We start from the raw sequence: 8,539 nt of genomic DNA on the forward strand, positions 1-8,539 counted from the left end.
CAGTATGAAAAAGATTATTTCCCATTTATCTACAGGGAAATCAATTCAAAGAGCAGTTACTTTTAAGCAAACGAACCGACTTCTAATATTTCAATTACTTAAGGCTTTTTGATCAATATTGAATTACTCTAAATCTTCGATTTATAAGATTTATCATTTTAAATGTCATTCCTGTTGGGTGACACAAAAAGTCATCGTATTATTTTCCATGTTTTCATAAACGATCTGAGTAGATATCTCTCTTTTTATTTTCATTTTTTAAATTGCATTCTGTATCAAAGAAACAGAAAATCATAGTATTACAAGGAAATATCATGCTTGCAATTTAACACGTCATTACCCGCAAAATTAGAGATTGAAATATATAGAAAGTACGTCGTTTTAAGTTTGCATTAGAATTAAAAGGAAAAACAAACAAACAAAAGAGTACGTTCTTATTTTGCATTAGAATTAAAAAGGAAAAACTCAAGTCGGTGCCAATGTCCTAGGGAATGATAAATGTCGGTCGCTTTCACTCTAAACCTTTCGACTTGATCGATGTAATGCCATTTATTCTGACTCTTTATATCTGATTAAAGTATTCGCTTGTATTATTTGCATTACAGTGAGTAATGATATTATAAGGTATAGCTGGCGTAAGCGACCCCCCTAACAAAGGCCCGAAACGTTCAACATGCCTATGTATTTCTGAACACTCCTGTACACGTTCTTTTATTAGCCCAACACACATCTTAGACCAGTACAAACAAAAATGAAGAATGCATTTATTAAACATACATATTTTTCTTTCTGCTTTTGTTCGTCAGAGATTTTTTAAAATCACCTAAACCAAATTAGCATCATCACTTGCTTTTGTGTGTGTGTGTGCGTGGGGGGGGGGGGGTGCTCGTGCTCCCCGATAATACTTGATCCTCTTACTACGTAGGGTATTCGTTATCTCTTGTGAATATGTTGACATATGCCTACCTTATCATTAAGTACTGGAGATAATAATAATAATAATAATAATAATAATAATAATAATAATAATAATAATAATAATAATAATAATAATAATAATAATAATAATAATAATAATAATAATAATAATAATAATAATAATAATAATAATAATAATAATAATAATAATATTCCTCTTTTATATAGCTCTTAATACATCGATGATGTCTCTAAACCCTATACATATCGATGTATTTTATTACCCCGGTCATCGGATTAAGGCTTACCCGCACACATTGTATGCACATTCTCCACTCCCTGGGAAGCATTCCAGCAAGGCGTCATTTTTACAAGCGCATTCTTGCTCATCTTACCACGTTAACTTTCGCATCCTACCAGGTACCCATTTAACACCTGGGTGGAAGGTAGCAAGTGAAGGTAAATATCTAGTCGAAGGATATTAGTGCCGTACGTGTCGGGATTCGAACCCTCGACCTTCGCATCTCCGGTCAATCGCCTTAAACCGCTCAACCACGACAGTGTTTTTAGATTTGATTGAATTGATTGGAGTATGCCATCAGTCATCCGCGCTGTTATTATTTTACTTTTTCAACAGGAAATATTTTAATAACATGCATTTTGCGGAACTGTTACTATTAATTTGTTAAGAATTGTTTTGTTAAGAATCATCTCACTATTACTGAAAATCAAATAATTTTAAAAATACCATCACACTTATTTTAGTTTATTTTCTACATCTATGGACTGTATTTATTTCACCTAGTAATTAGGAAGCTATTACATCAGTCCCCCACTTTCAATTTAGCCGTGCCTTTCCAGCAAAGGAAGGTGGGAAAGCAAATTTCATTCATCGTTTGAGAGCAATTAGAAATGAATATTTATACTCTTTGAGATCTGCCTCAAGGGTCATTGGACCCTAATCAATCTATACAAGTGATTGACAGATGGGATGATCAGGGGAACAAATAAAATTCAGTGATAGAAAAAAATGAGGTATATAGTAAACGCTCCATCACCCAGATACATGTTGATATGTATAGACCGGGAAGGAAGCTAAGTGTTTTTCAACTCGTTTCCTTTGATTGCGGCTTTCTGGTCACGATTATAAGCCAGCAGGAGAACAGCTCTGGGCTAAAACGTTAGAACACGTGCTGTCGCATAGATATATCTCCGACGAACATGACAGACATATACGCTTCCTAGCACCACAATTAATCATGTTAATGCTCAATCTAATGTAATTTAAGTTGAAAATCTGTCATGTTGGGTTACGAAGGCATTCAAGCTCATATCAAAATTCTTTTACACGATCTATTATGAACGCTCGACTGTAGGAAGCTTCCATTCCAGTACCTAAATCCTTTTATCATACCTAATGCAGTGCAACATCCTCCTTTGTAAATGCAAAATGAATAATCGAGTGAGAGAAGAAAGTAGGAGGAAGATCATTAGAGAGAGGGAGAGAAAGAGAGAGGTAAATAAAACAAGACGAAATGGAAGTAATAATACAATATTCATTGCATTTCTTCTGAATTGGTTACTTTAAAACTACTTTAGTGTTCTATTTATTTTCTCTCTCTCTTGTTTGTTACTGTTTGATTACGAATTGTTTGACTAAGAAACCAAAGATGATCTACTTTCGAAATATAAAAGTCTTGTTTCATATTACAGTTGAAGGTGATTTGAAAATCTCATAAAGTAGAGACATATTTAATATAATTTGTGTTCTTGTTGCTGCTTATTACTTTGCTACTGTTGTTACCGTTGGTAAGGTGATGTCCCGTCTGTTAACGAGGTAAAACATAGTTAGCGATGATTCACCTGATATACATTAATGAACAGTTTGAATTATTCAGGAAAACAAGCCCTCACGCAATCTACGATCATCTTCACAATTAAACCTCGTGTCTATTATAGTGTCAACTCATATGGTCATCGCCTTTTTTGCAAAGCTTCTGCTGAACTTCGGAACAAACTACCTTTACATGACAAAAACTATCAGACTGTCAAAACTTCAACACTTGTCTTTAGACACTTTTATTCAAAAGTGTTTTTTTATGTTTTAATAACTTACTCTGTTCACATTGATCAATGATATATTTTTCATGTGTGTTGTAATTTGTAGTTTTATTTATAACTGTGTTGTTTAATATACATGTATAACTGTTTGTCATCCTATTTTGTTTGTATAGCGCTTAGAGACTTCGGTGGAAAGTGCTTAATAAGCATCGTTTTATTAGTATTATAATGAGTATTATAAGTATTATTATTCTGGTGGCGGATAAGTTCAATCTCCGTATATCAGTTGCTTTTAGAATCACCACTTCCTGCACATCATTTGCATATCCATTATGTCCCAATAACTCATGTTATTCGTTTATAAAGTACAAAACGTGTTTAAATGAAAGAAAATATAAGATCATATAGAACAATTTCTCATGATTCATGTTGAAAGATTTAATTTGCAAATGTTTTCAATCTTCCAGGAAAAGATGAGCCGCTAGCTAAAAACGTTATTTCATTAGACAATACCTCTGAGTGGAGAATAATAAATTCAAAATAGTGGCAGTTACAAAAAGGTATAACGCGAGGCAGTACATTTTCCCAAGAGGGAATTCAACATTATTAAGTGTTTTATTTCCTCTATATATTTTTTTCTTGGAATATTTCTTTTCATATTCATGGACGGTGCACCAATGCTACCTAATGATACTATAAATATCGCTATCCACGCTGATATAAATAATCTTGTATTGCCTTGCAAAAAGAAAAGCAATTTCAAAAGATGATTGGGCAAGATGTGTTGAAATATTAGCTCTGTCACCTACACATTTTGTTCATGTAGGTATACGTTTTAGAGAGGAAGAGAGAGAGAGAGAGAGATAGAGAGAGAGAGAGAGAGAGAGAGAGTGAGCGGGGGAGCGAATCATATTTACATTATCCGATGAAAATTGACTAGAGATAACATCCGGGGAGTAAATACATCACAAAGTTTCTGTATGCGGCGTATTGAAGAAAAGCGGTAACGAACTTCACTGTTGTTTATTGTGGTTTTGTCTCTTAAATGCTCTAGAGAATATTAGATGGTAAAGGTCAAGATTTTTTAGAAGAGTTTACATTTTCATCTGATAAAGAGGAGCGTGTATGATACTGAACGCCTTGATGTTTACTTACAAAAATTGTTGACTGGCAAGATATGAATGCAGTGAATCACTCATGATGAGGGAGTATGGAGGTAAATATAGTCGAATGATGACATCAGAACTGGGCAATGAGGCGAGGCACTTAAAACGTTTAAGACGAATTATTTAAAGGAAAAAAAGTCGCCTATAGGTATGCATCTCTTGTTATTATGTTGATTGTTCAAGTTTTTCCTGTGAAAGTTGAATATAGAAACAAATAAGTATTTTAAAGGTACTATGTCCTCTTTGCACGCCAAAAACGAAAAGTTTAAATTCCAAGGGCATTTGAAAGATCATACTAATTTATAACTTCCCTCAAACGAAATGGCTTGAAAATGTCTTTGAGTGGGAAAATAACGACCTTTAGTTGTCGAGTCGACTTTAATGATTGCAATAATTTGTATTAAAATTCTGATTTTCAGACCCTTGTATCGAATGGTCGTACGTTTTGTACTGCGCAGAGATTCATTTTTTTTATTTTGGCCAATACAAGAATCTGGAAATGGATGTAGACAAACGCTCATGTACCCTTTACAGCTCATTTTATGTATGTTATTACCAAAGAAAAAAAAATCAGTCAGTCAGTCACTCAATAGTGTCTAAAAGTAAAGTCTAGAAAATAAACGGGTTTCCTTGCATGAATATAAGGACATTGCTAACGTTTACATTTCACAGATAGGACATACGTGATATATTCATAATACCTGCAAAATTATACAGAATTTGACGCTGCCTGCAAATGTGGCATAGTACCTTTAAGCGGTATATACATTGTTTTATTTTTAAGTTATTATCATTATTATTATCATCTTCATTATCAGTATTATCATTAATATTATTATTTTTTATTATTATTATCATTATTATTACCATCATCATCATCATCATCATTATATAAAGAGATTTCTCCAAATGATGTTTGTCGCACGATGCCAATGGTATACCGTGTGTAGGACGAGGCAATTAAGGCAAATGAAGGAATGTACAAATATTGTATGCCCGTACAAATATTGTATGTCCGTTCAAATGTTTTTGTTACAATAGTGAGGTAGACAAAAATCTTACACAATGTTATATAATCATCATAATTACTTCATGAATAAGTATGAGCATGGATAAAGAGTTGGATGTGCAGAATGCGGCAACTGTCTGGGAGTAAGAGTGGAGATTGAGACGCTCCTGGCGCTGTCCCGATTATTACCCTGGCTTTAGCAAAGCGGCCATTACGGCGCTCTAGCATATCAATCAAGGAATTAATTCCTGCCAGGTACCCATTTACATCACCTGGGTTGAGTGTGGCAAATGTAGATCGATGTCTTGCCAAAGGACATTAGTGCCGCGGCGGGACTCGAACCGCGGACCTTGAGATCGACAGTTCGTCGACGTATCCACTCGACCACGACACCACGATGGATGGGGTGAAGATGCTGTGAGTCGAGTAAGAGAAACTAGTTGTGAAGTATTAGATAATAGTAAAAGAAAGTAAAAATACAAAAGAGGAGTCTTTACTTAGAATAAGGTTTCGGCCCTCGTGGACTGTGCCGAAGAACGTTTAATGTCTCCGGCACATTGTGCAACTATAGACGTCTCAATTCTCAGGCTCATCCCGATCATTGCTCAGTGTTGAGAAGCCAGACGTGATTGTGTCCTGCCGAGTTGATCTAAGTCGTTTATTTTCCGTCACGCCAGGTTAGACAGCCTACCCACCGGCTTCCTTCAAACTGTTTACTAATTCAAACTGAGAATGATGGCACCCTGACAGCAAGGCTACTGTATTCACCTACAAACATACTTTGACCTTCCATTCTACGCCAAACCCAACAAACATAGTCTCCTCAAGGAGCACATGCATACCGAGAATGCGTGTATATGCTTGTACCGTCACGTACATTAGAGATACATGAATGATGCAATGTCAAACATAAACATAAATTGACGGAATTAAAACACGAAACAATAATTAAGGTTGGCTAATTCAAATCTTCATTTTCATTGGCCTAAGTAAATACATATTCTAAAAAGGGAATCCGATATGGAGACATCAAGTTGTGACGACATATTTCACTATCTCAAACTACCCCCGCCCTTCTGTCATCTTTCTTTCGCTCTCTCTCTCTCTTTGCCTGCCTGTCTCTCTGTCTGTCCATCTCTCTCATCTGCCAGTCCCCCCTCTCTCTCTCTCTCTCTCTCTCTCTCGCTCTCTCTCTCTCTCTCATTCGTTATATATCCCTACCTCCGTGTTGGTGCCTTTAATACACTTTTTCTCTTCTTTATATAAGAAGTAAAATGACGCTTAAAAGGAAATTCCATCCTGATGATTGGCTGGTATCATTAAGAGCAGAAAGACGAGAAAAACAAGATGGTAAAAACTTTAAGCAACAACCCATTACAAATGGGAACGTTTTTGAAGTTCTCATCAGTAAAACGCAAATTGGCAACACTTTCGAGATCGTCTTCATTTTACTCTGTACAGATAATTTCATGAAATTTCATTTTTTTTTAGCTTTTGAAGAAGGAATAGATTTGTTACGTACAGGGGTTGTACAAAACTATGTTTGCATCAATCATATTCAGGGTGCTTATATGATTGTACATTTTATTTATGGAAGACATATCAATTTCTAATTTTTGTTTTTGATAGCACAGAGCAATGGGAGTGGACCTTGTAAGATACGTCACAGAGTAACCTATTTGTGCTTGATTGATCGCAACTGCTAGCAATTCATAACTTTCTCGTTTTTCGTCGGATTACGCTCAAACTTTCACTGACATACTTTTTCTGCTTCGATAAAAAAAAGCTTGATGTTTTAGGGTGGACTTCCCCTTTAATCAAAACCTTCTCATTCTTTTTTAGTGTTTAGGTGTCGAGAGGTAGAGAAGGACCGCGTCAATTTTCGACGCAGTTTGCGTCAGCAATTGTGGCCTCGTGTGCATGGACTGGATCATTTTACTATTAATGCAGTACTCATCAACCCCCTCCCGCACTTCCCCTCTCACTCTCTCGTTCTCTCGTCCTTTCTCTTTCTTTCCATCTCAGTCTCTGTATATCTCCATCTTTTTATTTTGTCCTTATTCTTGTTTTTGTAGTGATGATAATCGTTCTGTTACCAGAAGATAGTGAAACTCCTTATGTGCTTGTTAATCAAGCATGTCAAGAGACCCTTTTTGTATACTACACATTTTATATATACATTAATTCACTTTTCAGTGAATAATAGATCCTAATCACATGATCGACCCATGTGATACATTTACTCCCACTATCCCACGCTTTTTTGTTTAATGAAGAAGCGTGCAATGTTGTCAATTATTATCAATATAAGGCTTCCAAGTGGTACAATAAATCAGTGCATTTCATATCTTTAGCGCAGTACCCTGATGATAAATCAATATTTTTTCGTATTACTCTGTCATCCGGGAACGTCCAACGTTTGATAAGGACATGATTGGAAAATTTACCGAAGTAAGTGGAATTTTGTTATTTCGATAGTCAGCCTGATATAGATAATAACAATAATATTGTATGGCTTTGTTTTCGTGTGACACAAGAATATATTGCTATCGCTATGACGATATTGGAATCGTCTTCGACTCGTCCAAAATTGTCCTAGCAATAACATACTCAAAGCCATCCAATATCATATAAGTACTATCCAACGATTTTAAGTACGCAATGCGAAGCAGTATATAGGTTTTTTGTTGGCTTTACAAGGTGTGTGCCTATACTGCGCGTAAACGCGTTTGAAAGGCATCATTTAACAATGTTAAATTTTATCTGAGATGCATGGCCCTACGTGTTATAAATGTCTGTAATATGGTGTAATATTGAAGCACTTCAAAATTATCATGAAGTCCCTCAAAAAAAAAGAGTTTTAGTGACCGGATTTACCTTATTTTTGTTTTTGTTAGCACAGAGCAATGGGAGTGGACCTTGTAAGATACGTCACAGAGTAACCTATTTGTGCTTGATTGATCACAACTGCAAGCAATTCATAACTTTCTTGTTTTTAGTCGGATTACGCTCAAACTTTCACTGACATACTTTTTCTGCTTCGATAAAAAAAAAAAGCTTGATGTTTTAAGGTGGACTTCCCCTTTAATCAAAACCTTCTCATTCTTTTTTAGTGTTTAGGTGTTGAGAGGTAGAAAAGGGCCGCGTCAATTTTTGACGCAGTTTGCGTCAGCAATTGTGGCCTCGTGTGCATGGACTGGAACATTTTACTATTAATGCAGTACTCATCAACCCCCTCCCGCACTTTCCCCTCTCACTCTCTCGTTCTCTCGTCCTTTCTCTTTCTTTCCATCTCAGTCTCTGTATATCTCCATCTTTTTATTTTGTCCTTATTCTTGTTTTTGTAGTGATGATAATCGTTCTGTTAATAATAATAATAATAATA

Source organism: Strongylocentrotus purpuratus, unplaced genomic scaffold (assembly GCF_000002235.5).
Source record: "Strongylocentrotus purpuratus isolate Spur 01 unplaced genomic scaffold, Spur_5.0 spur5_scaffold_9, whole genome shotgun sequence".
Lineage (NCBI taxonomy): Eukaryota > Metazoa > Echinodermata > Echinoidea > Camarodonta > Strongylocentrotidae > Strongylocentrotus > Strongylocentrotus purpuratus.